Genomic DNA, 12,227 nt, shown 5'->3' with positions numbered 1-12,227 from the left:
TGGGCTACATAGCATTAGAGAAAATATATTTGCCCTCACAGGTCAAGTGCATCATTGCACTTGAGAGCATCAGTTTACAGCTTTGTAAGAGTCAGTATCAGGTTGAGTAAGCCCTAATAACCTTCAATGTACACGTATTACAAAAAGTGGAAAAAATGTAACCGGAATTACATTTATGAAAGCAATAAATTTACTTTAGTTTCATGGCATTCTTATAGGAATGTAAACAAGGCTGACTACAAATCTTAAGCACGCATAACAAGAGGGCTAATTATCATTTACTCTTCTAATAAGACAGACTTTGAAGTTGTTTTGTGATTTGCTTTATACTAGTCCACGTAACATATATCAAAGGTAGTAGGACCGGCTGGATTGTCATGGGTAGGGCCCCGGGCTGTGTCCCTAAGGACTCTACCAGCCATCACCACCACATGGCCCTTATCATCTGTGCTCAGTTCCTCATAGATCTGGGCTCGAGCCCCAATTACACCCCATTGGCCACTTACCTGGGGGCGATAACGTGAAAGCAGAGAATGCATCTTTATACGTCAGGTACGTTGTGGGAGCATTAAGCCCCGCAGCAAGATATCTTCTAGGGGAAGTATTGATTGGGTTCCATACAGAGCCCAGGACCTTGGTTCAGGTTGACCAGAGTGACCCACACTTTATTGGAAATTGGTGGAGTGGATTTCTTGCTTTGTACAATTGCCATGCTTAGTTATAGTGTCAATGCTCACTTTCCCCAACAAAACTACAACTTCAACAGGAGAAGAGAAAGAAAATGGACTCGGGTGATTTAAATGATGATGACGAGATGATGTAAGAGACATGCGACAGCAGAGAACCTTGAAAAGTACTGTGGCTTCCTCGATGGCTCTTGGAAGGGACATTAAGGACATTCCCAAAGATGCTGTTAGGATCTTGAGCAACATGAGACTGATGTTTGTGAGTTTGTCATACACCACACAAGTCACTGCTTTTATTACCTTCATTTCCAAGTTCATTGAATCTCAGTAAGTGCAAACATTTATACTGGGGTGAACATTGTGCCCAGGTTTGGTTTTGGCATTATCCTGAGCAGCTATATCATTAGAAACAATATTTAAAAGATGTTTGGATAAGTACACAAATAGGAAAGGTTTGGACGGATATGGGCCAGGAGCAGGCAGGTGGGATTAATTTAGTTTGGGATTATGTTCAGCATGGACTGGTTGACCGAATGGTCTATTTCTGTGCCATATGACTCTATGATACTCTATAGCTCAAGCTTGGTGCCTGAGAATCAGCAAACCTTGCTATGATCTGCGGTGGGGTTTCTTTATTGTGCTTTTCCACGCCGTTGGCTGTGAAAGCATTAACCTTGAGGGCATTAACATACCATACGTGTTTAAAGTTTTTGAGAAGATTTGTAGCTCAGGTTGTGGATGAGGTTGTAGACTCGCTCGCCGAGCTGGTGTGTTTGGTTGTAGATGTTTCGTCACCCCGCTCGGTAACATCGTCAGTGCACCTCTGGTAAAGCGTCGGTGTTCTGTGTTATTTACATGCCCGGTTTGCTGGGGTGGTTGGCATCACTTCCAGTTCTGTTTTTCAGTGGTTTGTAAAACAAGCGGGACAGCAAACCACTGAAAAACGGAACTGGAAGTGATGCCAACCACCCCAGCAAACCGGGCATGTAAATAACACAGAACACCGACGCTTCACCGGAGGTGCACTGACGATGTTACCGAGCAGGGTGACAAAACGTCTACAACCAAACACACCGGCTTGGCGAGCGAGTCTACAATGTTACATACACCACAGGTCTTTCACTTGCAATGGCTCACAGAAATCTAACAGGAGACTGCAACGTTAACTGTGTGTGCAGAATCCATGAGTAAGAGACAGTGGATCAGATGGGATCACGTACTTCAGACTTTACTTGGCTGATTGGTCAAATTTTATCAATGAAAGCACACGGACGAAGAGTAGCACTGACTGTGCCTGTGTTCAAAGACGTCAGGTGATAACGCCCTGTACAGTCAGTCAGAGGAATCAGCTTTCATTGGTTATTGAGAAAGCATATTTGAATGAGAATGTTGTGTCTGGCGAGTGTGAACGGACATGCAATACACTGATCCCTTTCCTGATATTCCTGTTCATCATCACGCTCGTAACAGCTTGTGTACAGCCAGCAGTAACCATAGTAACGCTCAGGTCTGTAGATGATCAAGGAGACCTTTTGCTCTGGGAATACAATTTGTTATGTTATGAACCCTTGGAGTCCAGAAGAAAGAAAGAACTTTTTCTGCAGTATCTAGTTATCCATAGCACTTTACAGCCAATGAGGTGATTTGAAGTGGACGTAGGAACACAGGAGAAGGAGTAGGCCTCAGGCCATTAAGCCAATCCGCCCTTGAGTGAGGTCATGGCTGATCTGATGCTTAACTGCCTAATTTTCTGAAGAAGGGTCTAGACCCGAAACGTCAGCTTTCCTGCTCCTCTGATGCTGCTTGGCTTGCTGTGTTCATCCAGCTCTACACTTGATTATCTCAGATTCTCCAGCATCTGCAGTTCCTACTACCCCTAACTCCATATACCTGCCTTTGGCCCATATTCCTTAATACTTTCACCTAACAAAAATGTATCTATCTCAGAGTTGAAACTAACAACAGATCCAGCATCCACTGCTGAATCTGGAAGAGAGTGCCAAACCTCTACCACCCCTTGTGTGTAGAAGTGCTTCCTAACATCTCTCCTGAATGGTCTGACACTAACTTCTAGGCTATGTCCCCTGGTTCTAGAATTCTCAACCAGTCGAAGTAGTTTATCTTTATCTACATTCTCTTTTCCTGTTAATACCTTGAAGATTTCAATCAGATCACCTCTTAACCTTCTAACTTTTGGAGAAAGGAGGCCTAATTTGCGCAATTTCTCCTCATAACTGAATGCATGAAGTCCATCTACGATTCTTGTAAAACAAAAGCCAAAGAACTGTGGATATTGAAAATCAGAAACAAAAACAGAAATTGCTGGAAAAGTCTCAGCAGATCCTATATTTTACACTGTACTTTGTACCAAACTGGATCACCTCACACTACTTTGCATGAACTTCATCTATCTCCCCACTCCACCAGCTTGTCTACATCCCTTTGGAATTCTGTACAGTCCTCACAGATAAATGCTCCAAAGTTTTGTGTCATCTGCAAACTTTGAAATTATCTCCCGAGAACCAAGATTTAGATTATTTTATATATGCATCGAGAAAAGCAAGAGTCTGATGCCTGGGAAACTCCTCTCCAAACCTTTCTCTAGCGTGAAAATACCCATTAACCATCAGTCTCTGTTTCCTAAACCTCAGCAAATTTTATATCCACGTCGCTACCGATCCTTTTTAATTCCACAATCTGTAACTTCCCTCACAAATCTATTGTGTGAAATGCCTCCTGGCATTTTCATGTTCACCCACATTTGCCCTTTCTGTTAACTCACCAAAAACAAAACAAGTGAGTCAGGAAGACTTTTCCGTCATGGGATCCATGCTGGTTTTCATGAGTTTTTTCCACGTGACTATTAATTCTGGTCCAAATAATGGTCGCTCGCAGTTTACCCTCCATCAAATTTAAACCGACTGGTCTATAAATTCCATGCTTACCTTTTGAATGAGGGCATGATTCTCCAGTCCCCCAGCACCACCCTGAATCTAGGGAAGACTGTAAGGTAATTGGCAGCAGCTCTGCAGTTTCCAATCTCACTTCCTTCATGTACTTGGATGCCTCACTGTGCCTTATCAACTCGAAAAGTCAACTCATTCAATATCTCCACATCATCAATTTTAAACCCTTCTAGTGACTAGGTTACCTATTCTGTCACCATGGCTTGGATTGCCTCCAGCTCACTGGTCGTTAAGGTAGTCACTTAATCTCAGCCGTGCCCCTTGCTTCTATTTGTAAATCCCTATTTCAGTCCCTGTTAGGATCAGCAACGGACCAGAAAAGTAACATAGAAAGCAGGAATGGAGGGAATCTACAAGGAGGAATACTTGATGCTTACATGTACAATGTCATGGTTTAATTTGTAAATTTGGTTCCGAATGTTTTGTTGGGCAGCAGCTTTTATTTGAGCATCGTGGTATGTAAAGGCCAGTGACTGTGGGAAGGCAGGGTGTAGTGTTCTCAATGAATGGGGACTTGGATTTAGAGTTGTTTCCCCTGAAGCAGCAGAAGTTTGTACTTGTCGCCTCCTCTCCTTGCCCCCTTCCTCCTCTTCACCCACCTCTGCTTTCTCTTCAGCGTTCTGCCAACAGGAATACCCTCTGGTTTGTCTGTAAATGGTACAGTAAGTTTATAAGTTTAGCTTGTGGATTATTGGCATTGGCAGGTTGCTAATACTCTGGAATCTCCTAGGAATGCTGGTGCTGACAGTTATAATGGCAGCATTCCTACCCTGCATAGCTGCAAGCTGTGAAAACGTCTGATTAGATGGCAATGGAGTAGGATTCCTGAGCCCAGGCCTCGTCTGCTCCACCTGCTTTTTTTTTCTTTATTTTCTCTCTTTTCTCATTTTTAATTTCTTGTTCTGTTTTGTTTTGCTTACCCTCTCGTTGAAGAGCTCGATTGTGGGGATGGCATCCGAGTTGAGTTTCCCAGCGGCTCCTGCACCGATGAGGCTGTCCTGCTACCAACTCATTGTTGCTGCAGTGCAGGCGGGTTTGGGTTCCCGGCAGCGCCTGTGTCCAGAGCTGATTTAGGGAGGAGGTGGCAGAGGCAAGTTTGGGCCCAGTACAAGACCCAGCTAGTAATCGGTGGCATCTGCATTGGCAAGGTCCAGTGAGAACTCATAGTGGCAAGGGGGTCAGTGAAGACAAGATGGCTCTGAAGAGAGGTGACCTTAGTGCAGGATAGGGGAATCGTGCCTGGCCATCAGGCCCATGGCCCATGTTGAACACTTTGTCTTTATTTCCTTACTTTTCTGCCTTCATATTCTATATTTTGGTCCAGTTTTCTGTGTTTTCGATGGCGTGGAGAGTGGTGACACGATACAACACTTTTCACTGTATTTTGTAACAAAATACACATGACAATAAATGAATCAAATCAAGTATCTTCAGTTTAGTCACAACAATATCTATTTTCAAGGGTAGGGTATCACAGACATAAACACATTGCCTTTGGGTACTTTGTTTGCTGATGTTAGTGTACATCGCACCCATGATTGACTGATGACACTGACTCCTTTGCATAGAGACGGTGACTGAAGGTGAGGAATGTAACATGATGTGATATCCTGTAGCTGTCTTAAAGGTATAGTTCCTGCTTGTTTTGGAATCTGTGCCATAGTACAACAGACTTCAAGGCTTTCTCAAACAGATCCAGCGAAGTTAGTCTTAGCTTATGGTAACCCAGCCAAGTTCTAAAGAATCCTGAGTGAATCTAACCTGCTCAGGCAGATCCAAACAAGGCCATATACAAGGGCAACCTTACTGCAACGGAAATTCCTTGTCGAAGGAATATGAGCAGTCAATAAAGGGTTAAATTAACTCAACGATGCAGTGAGAAAGTGACTATGAGAGGCTACATTTGCTGTAAGTTGGGAGACAATGATTGACTCAATACAGATTTGACCTTGGTACTTGAACTGATCTTTCCTGATACTAATTATGAACTGTACATCTCAATTATCTACAACCCAGCACGTATACTTCCAGGCAAAGTCATGAAAGGCCAATTTAACATATCCAGGTTACACCCAGAGACCACAGTTATTGAATCCTACAAATGTAGAAGGCTGGAAATGATCATCTTGATGCAATAATATATTCAACACTATTTCTCCAGCTGTCATAGAGTCATACAGCATGGAAACAGGCCCTTCAGCCCAACTCACCCATGCTGACCAGGTTTCCTAAACTGAACTAGCCCCATTTGCCTGCATTTATCCATATCTCTCTAAACCTTTCCTATCCATGTACCTGTCCAAACATCTTTTAGATGTTGTAATTGTACCCACCTCTACCACTTCATGGTCAAGGTCACTTTCTGCACAGTGTTTCACCTGAGGTCCCTGAGCCTGCCACATGTTGGTGGAATATGATGCAGACAACCAAAGGAATGTTTATATTTAGTTCATTCGATAAACTTGCAATGAAGACTTGTATCAATAATACTTGGGAATCAGTAACTGTGTTTATTGGACAATTTAAAAATCCCTCTAGTTCTCTCATATCCTTTCGGATGTTGAAGGAAACCTGCTGTACTAACCTGATCTGACCTATCTACGCATGTTGCCAGACCCACAGCAATGTGGCTGGCTCTGAAATGGCCCACCATGATGCTCAGTTGCACTAAATTGTGCAACAAAGTATAATATCTCCATCTCTATAAGGACTTGAAACTGAGCTCTTTCTGACTGAGTGGAACCTGGGACACTGGGGGAATTCCAGCAAAGAGGTTCTGACACTTTGTGTGATGTCAGACCAGCCCAGGCTCCACAGGAAATCTTGCTAGACCCTCCATTTCTGTCCCCCATCACACTATACTTCCAATTCCATCCAAGATTGGGTTGACTTGGTGGAGAGTGATGGAAAATCAGAAGCACAGGAGATGTAGCAGTTCTGGCTCTCAGGCTGTGGTGGAAGGAAGTTGAGGTTGGAGTTGAGGTTTTGGGCCTAGCCTGAGACAATTACTAAGAGCTTTAGTCTGTGTTTGACTTGAAAGCCTGGAGGGTAGACCAGATTTTAATCCCACCTGCATGGGGCTTTAGGAGTGATATCATGTGAACAGGAAGCACTCCTCCGTCATAGTTTACAGAGAGTGAATAAATCTCAGTTCTAAACTCGGAGATTGCCCAATAACCATGTCCCATGCTTTGAACTCTCGACATTGACAACAATTTGCGTTGAATAATGGTCAATTAATTTTCTCAACAATGTATGTTTGAAAATCCCTCTTAAAGTCACTGAAGTCGTTAGTTTCAAGTCCCAGCATCATTCACTTCAAGCATTCACCACTCACCTTGTGAAGTTTAATATGTCCATTCACCTTTCCACTTGGAGTGACATTCAATGGTCGTACCCTCTTTTGAGTGGAATCCAATGCTGTTGCACATCTTTCACTGAAATCTGAACGCAAAGTATGATGCAACCCAACAAACTGTATAATGCAAATAAAACGATAAATTCTACCAAATTAGTACATTTTAATCCCATCTTCAGGCAGTGAACTGCACAACTTGTAAGCATTTCCTGAGGATAGACAGAAGGACTGACTTGCAATTATCGACAGCTAGATTTTCACATTATTTTGGCAAAGTGATTTTGTTTGGCATGAGATTCATGGCAGCTGGAGGTTGCTGTTTTTCATGATGATGTTATAATTGCTCTCCCCTTAGGCACTGACTTTGCCTACACAGCAAGATCACAAATATTCCACAAATGCAATGTCCATGTCAGATGCTGATGATCCTGCAAGTAATGTCAGAAATAGAACAGCATTTCAGTAACGTCACTCCTGAGACCTCACATCAATCAAAATGAAACAAGATGTTATGCCCTGAAAAAATGCTTCGTGGAGTCTTTGCACAAAACCAATGTCATGCCTCCGTAAGGAACTCTGAGGGATGTAGCCTTCTCCAAATGAATATCGCAAATCAAAAGTGCTAACGCTGCACCGAGGAGTGAAATTCGTGCACTTCTCCATCATGAGAGCATCCTCTCCCACCAGAAAAACAGGCATCATTGAACATCATAGACTAGACCTTTGCTCACTTATGGCTTAGTGTGCAAATGTAGCAGCTGAGAACATTGTCTTCCAGTAGTAGGCATGAAATATGGTTCAGAAATGGCAAACTCGTGTGAACCTTTAAGTTGGTGACTGAACAGATGTGCTTATCTAACATGACAAGGAGTCAATTAATGCAAACAATGTAATGATCACCCATAGCTTGAGGCTATGATTTTAAAAAGAATGACTTACCAATGAGTTACAAATTGGTGCCCTTGAGTGGCCTTTCTGAATCAATGGATGCATGATCAATACATTGGTACACCTGGGAAAGCATAGAAAATAGGAGCAGAGTAGGTCATTCAGCTTTTCAAGCTTTACCCCACTACCCAATATGATTGTGGCTGATCATCAAACTCATTCCCCTGTTCCAGCTTTCACCCCTATCCTTTGATCCACAGCAACAACTTATCTTCCTCAGGAGGCTAAGGAAATTCACAAACTTTTACAAATGCACTATAGAAAGCATTCTATCTGGATGTATCATGGCTTGGTACAGCAACTACTCTGCCCAGGACCGTAAGAAAATACAGAGAGTTGTGAACACAGTCCAAACTACCATGCAAGCCAAAATTCCATCCATTGAATCCATCTATACTTCTCGTTACCTCGGAAAGGCAGCCAACATCGTCAAAGACCCCTCCCACTCTGGTTATAATCTCTTCCAACCTCTTCCATCGGGAAGAAGATACAAAAGCTTAAACACACATACCATCAGGTTCAAGAACAGCTTCTTCCCCGCTGTTATTAGGCTGCTAAATGGATCTCTCAAAATTTCAAATCTAATGTTGATCTTGCTTTTTTGTGCACCTTCTTTACAACCATAACTTTGTATCCTCGCTTTGTTCAATCACCCTATGACTTTTTTAATGGTATGATCTGCCTGTACTGCATGCAAAACAAAATTTTTCACTGTACCTAGGTATGTGTGACAATAAAATATCAAATCAAATCAAAGGTCTTTAAGTGCAAAGAACTATGTCTAATTTCATCTTGAAAACATTCAATGTTTTGGCTTCAATCACGTTCTGTGGCAGAGAATTCCACAAGCTCACCAGTCGCTGGGTGAAAACTTTTCTCGTCATCTCAGGCCTAAATCACCCACCCTGTTTCCTTAGACTGTAAGCCTAACTCTGAACTCCCTGGTCATTGGGAACCTCCTTCCTGAATTCGTCCTGTCTAGTCCTTTTACAGATTTCTGTGAGATTCCCCTCATTCTTCTAAACTTCAGTGAATATAGTCCTAACTGATCAAATCTCTCTTCTTACAAATATGAGAGAACCAACAGGCCCTCCAGTTCAAAGAATTATACTCCACTCCCAAAGAGAAAAATAGTAACTTACTTCACCCAATCTGCTTGCAATTTCCACCATTTTGTTCCCTTATTGCACAGGTGACTTTGGATTGAGAATGGGATGGTTTCGGTTTTGTGCCCTCATTGGTGACTTGCAGGATCCACCTGACATGCAGCAGTTAGCCATCCTCTCCAGGGGCCATCCATTATGCTCTCTTCTGTTTTGTTATTGCTGTGTCCCTGATGAAATTTCATCCATTTCCATTCTACTTCCATGCATCCCCCTTACACAACTATTAATGTCCTCAGTTTACTCTGTGAGGTCATAGCTTTTCAAATTGTCATCCCCTTGTTGGTCAAACACTTTTCTCATGTTGAGGTCAGAGTGATTGTCACTTGTGAACCCTGCACCCCTTCCCATAGTGTCCCTAGAATATGGAGGCAGGCCATTCGACCCATCAAGTCCAAACTGACCCTCTAAAGAGCATTCCACCCAGATCCACACCTCTACCCCAACCCTGTAACCCTACGTTTCCCGTGGCTAACTCACCTGGCCTGCACATCCCTGGATACTATGGGCAATTTATCCACCCAACCTGCACTTCCCTGGACTGGAGGAAACTGGAGCACCCGGAGGAAACCTCCACAGACACAGGGAGAATGTGCAAACTCCATACAGGCAGTATCCACTTGCTGTTTGCGTAATCCCCAAACTGGTTGCAGTTGACCTTCAGGACTGACTCTGGTCCAATCCTGGAGTGTATAGACACAGAGTTCTGGACTCCGATTGGACTGCATGCCTGACTGGGTGTGGCCAAGCCACTGGACTATAATCGAATGAGTCCTTTCACCGACTGTGGCAGTGCCCCCTGACTGAGCACAGTCCCCCCTCGGCCTGACAAAGGATTGGTCCACTTTGATTTTCAAGCATGGTCACTGGGCTAAAGCACATGCTGATTGTTCGCTGTGTAAGTTGTTGGCACATGCTGTAGGTTTGACATTGACTTAGCACCAAATCAGTAGCATGTCCACCCACCGATATTTCAGTGCTCCATACTGTGACAAGTTGCCTGTCAACACTTCTGCACCAAAATGCAATGCAGAAGCTGACAGCCTCCAAAAAGGCACAAAGTGAGTAAGTGCAAACAAAATAGGCCAAGAGCCATACGATGCATCTTGTGTAGATGCAGGAGATAGGTGTGTATTCCTGTTGCAAAGCATCCTGAGGGAAACATGCAAGCCATCGGTATTCCTGAGCTCCAACATGAAGCTCTGAAGAGCTGAAATGGGTATCAATTGGTTTGATTTTAAGGGGTTCAAGATCGTTGATACATAATGTGAGTAGTTGATGATTTGTAGCAATTTTCTGATAGTTTATTGAGTTTGTTAAGATGCAGCAGTTTAAACATGATACATTAGTTAATTAGGCGAAGAAATTACAGATGACAGATGAGAATTCTTCACTGATCCTAAAGCTTTTCTGTGAAGTGGAGGAGTCGAGGCAACTTTGTCCCGTGTTCCAGATGTCTTGGTGTCTTAAGTGGTGGTCATTAGTAGTAGCTATCTTTGTTCTTCACTCGAGCTGATGTAGGAGCACTCCTGGTCTTCCATCACAAAGAGGATGGCACATTCCTCTGCTCTTGCTCAGACCCCTCTCTCCTCACCTGTCCCTTTTTATTTACATCATTTTGGGGGTGCCGATCTATGCTATGTCAATAACCTGTAAAAACCCTGTTGACCAATGACCGTGGGCAGATGCTCATAACTCCAGGATGATCATTGTCCCCTTGCCCACTTTCATTTGAAGGTTAGCCTTTATTCCTTCTAAGAACAAAACCTTTTTATTCTCAAAACAACTGCACTCATTATAAGGCAGTGCGGTGCCTGTTAAATCTTCTGTTTGTCTTGGTAGAAGGATAGCTACTACTACAGCACAGTAAGAGAGGTCCATTACTACACAGGAAATGACAAATAGAGAATGCTAAGTTAACACATTATTAGGGAGGACTCCAATTTCCATCAATGGTGATGTGGTGAGGCTGGTGGTTTGCCTAAACTGAGTCACATGGATGAAAGATGGAAGAGGCTGGTATCCATGGAACATGCAGGTAAACTGTGGTGAATGTGGACTTGTCCAAAGACCGGGAAGCAAGCAGTGATCTCCTGCCACCAGATATCCATTTTGTCTTTCCTGTCAGGAATTGCCACAGTCTCAGGAAGGAAAGGAGAATTGGGAGTCACTTAGAAATGAGTTTAGCAAATATTCGAGATATAAATGAATGGAAATAAGGTCACTGCTGCTTATTCATATGATTCAGAACTCACCTCAAAGGGAAAGATTGGAATGTTTTCTCTTTAGTGCAGAGAATCTGATTGTTGCATTTTTGCCGTGTTTTCCAACTTTCTCACCATTGCCCAGGCCACTCAAGGGAGTGAAAAATTCCATCCAGAATCTCTTCCACTGTGGCCGTTCAGTGGGGTAGTATTGGTCCAGTAGTATGATCGCTAAACTCTTAATCCAGCGACCCATGGGGACTTGGGCTCAAATCCTTCAATAAAATGCTGGAATTAAGAGTCTAATCATGACAAGGAAGCCATTGTTGATTGTCAGGACAAGCCCATCTAGTTTGTTATTTGGACAAGGAAACCCCTCATCTTTTCCTGGCCTGGCTCATATGTAACTCCAGATCCACAGCAATGCTGTTGCCTTTTAACTGCCTTCTGGGCAATAAATGCTGACCACACTGACTTCCTGTGAATGAATAAAAAAAACAAAGACAACAAAGGTTGTTCGGAAAGGTAATGGGCTATTTTCGAAGTGCAGTCTCTGCTGGTATTTAGCTAAGTATGCGAACCAAATATACATGTCACAACGTCTCAAAAGCAGTGGTGAGGTAAGCAAACAGTTAATTTATTTCTGATGCTGATAATTGCAGAAGAAAGAAACCGCTGCAGGGTTTTTGTTTTATCCACCTGAGCAGACAGATGGGGCCTCAGGTAAAAAAAAATCTCAAAAAAAAACCTCATTGGAGAGATGGAGGCTTATTAACATATATGTGGGAGATAATAAAGAAAATGTGAGATTGCATTCAGCTTTGTATCAAATAAAAAAATACAAAACATTAAGGACAAATATGCTTCTCTTAAATGTCCGGTCTTGCAGTTACCTCAGAGAG

At 42.9% G+C, this 12,227-nt stretch overlaps 1 pseudogene; it reads left to right on the top strand.

The window, feature by feature from the left end:
• Window positions 1-377: 377 nt before the first annotated feature.
• Window positions 378-2,307, top strand: LOC109910585 (annotated as a pseudogene).
• The last annotated feature ends 9,920 nt before the right edge of the window (window positions 2,308-12,227 follow it).

This window comes from Rhincodon typus, chromosome 24 (assembly GCF_021869965.1).
Source record: "Rhincodon typus isolate 14 chromosome 24, sRhiTyp1.1, whole genome shotgun sequence".
Taxonomy (NCBI): domain Eukaryota; kingdom Metazoa; phylum Chordata; class Chondrichthyes; order Orectolobiformes; family Rhincodontidae; genus Rhincodon; species Rhincodon typus.
The sequence above is the reverse complement of the archived record's forward strand: the minus strand, read 5'-3'. Positions and strand labels throughout refer to the sequence as shown.